The following is a 1,787-nucleotide window of genomic DNA, read 5'->3' on the forward strand; positions in this document are numbered from 1 at the left end:
AAAAAAAAAAACATGAGTTAAGTGTTCATGGCCAATCTGCCACCTTTAATTAGAATAGTCACATTTTTTTCTATACTTAAAACATCTCCTCTAAATAGCTTAACTATGTTTTTGTTCTAATTGTTGAGTCTCTTTGTTTTAATATTAAGGTGAGTTGTGAGATTAATGAACTGCCTTTAAAATGAATTTTCTCTCAGTCATGGGTGGGTTTCACTTGTCAGACTTATTTTTGTGTTTAGGAAGAATCTTATTTACTTTTTTTTTATTTTAGGAGAGTCTATAGGGTGATCAGGGTCTCACTGCTAGATCAGACTCATAGTGATTCTCCTGTTTACAGCCTCCCAAGTGCTGGGATTACAGGCGCGAACCACCACGCCCAGTCTCAACTGCCATCTCAGCATGCCCTGGGGGTGGGGCTGGCACAGCAGACCCAGGGATCGAACCCCAAGCCCCTGTTCCAGGCTTACAGGTGCTTTAATCCGCTGAGCTATTTGGCTGGCCCTCATTTACTTTCACGTCTTTGATATTATTTGAAATCATTTTGCTGTTCCTTATATAGTTCCTGGAGGAGGATGCTTAGCTAATGTTTTCAAGCATTCTTTCCCAGTAAGATGATAGATCTCAGTATGTTCCTTTAAATGGTATCCCACACATTTTTCCATAAGTTTTCTTATTGAAATATAACACATTCATCCAGGAAATTATATACATTTGAAGAGTATAGCTCAGTGGAGTTTGAGAAAATGAATAGAGCCTATAATTACCACTGAGACCAAGAAATTAAACAGCTCACTGACCCAGAAATGTCCTTTCAGCTCCCTGTGGTCTGCACCTATATGAGTTTGGACATATAAAGAGGTGTTTTCCTTCCTTTCTTCCTTTTGTTTCATTTTCTTTCTTGGATGTAGTTCACATAGCTGCTGTGAACATTCTAATACATGATTCTGGTGTATGTATGTACACATTTCTGCTTGGTATATACATAGAAGCGCAATGGATGGATCATAGGGTAGTTGTACTGCTAATTTTTGAAAAAATCACCAACTGTTTGAAATGTTTACATCCCTGCAAAATTTATCCCAATCCCAAGATGATGGTGTGACTGTTAATCCTGATCCATCAACTCCATTGGATTAAGAAATATCTCTCAGATTACTACAGCATGCCCCTGGGTGTGTCTGAGTGCATTATGGGTGCATGAAACTATATGTGATCTCTCACCAGTTCCTTTCTGGCTTTGTTCCCTGCTCTGCTTCCCAGCTGCCATGAACTAAGCAACTTTGCCCTACCACATGCTTCTGCCGTGATCTGTCTCGGAGCAAGCTGACCGTGGACTGAATCACGTGAACCATGGGCCAAATTAAAACTTCCTTGGGCCAGCAAGATAGCTCAATGGATTAAGTGACTGCTTAAGCAAGTGTAGAGACCAGGGTTCATTCCCCAGCACCACATGCTGCACCAGCCCTGCCCCCTGCATGCTGAACCAGCCTGCGAGACTGGGCGGGGGGTGCACAGCTGTAACCCCAACACTGGGGAGGCTGAAAACAGGAGAATCACTATGAGTCCAACCGGCATAGTGAGACCCTATACCAAGTACATTTTTTTATTTTTTTATCTATGTCATCAAATTTATCTTTTTTCTTTTCAAAGTTTTATTGATAAACATATAGCAATGAGACAGTTTCAAATCAAATCGAAAGTACAGTTTCAAAAAATAATACACTGCATATATTCTTCTTAGTGGTTAATTGCTGTACAAGATGCAGACTTGTGATCCTACTTACAAA

At 40.3% G+C, this 1,787-nt stretch overlaps 1 long non-coding RNA gene across 1 annotated transcript in view; it reads left to right on the top strand.

The window, feature by feature from the left end:
• The window catches only part of LOC111817332, a 37,061-nt gene extending 35,901 nt beyond the window's left edge, over positions 1–1,160 (top strand). The window contains exon 3 of the long non-coding RNA XR_002821564.1: positions 1,091–1,160. This is a non-coding gene — a long non-coding RNA (uncharacterized LOC111817332). The remainder of the gene's footprint in view (positions 1–1,090) is intronic.
• Positions 1,161–1,787: the final 627 nt, after the last annotated feature.

The sequence above is a fragment of the Octodon degus genome, unplaced genomic scaffold (assembly GCF_000260255.1).
Source record: "Octodon degus isolate 3935 unplaced genomic scaffold, OctDeg1.0 scaffold00055, whole genome shotgun sequence".
Lineage (NCBI taxonomy): Eukaryota > Metazoa > Chordata > Mammalia > Rodentia > Octodontidae > Octodon > Octodon degus.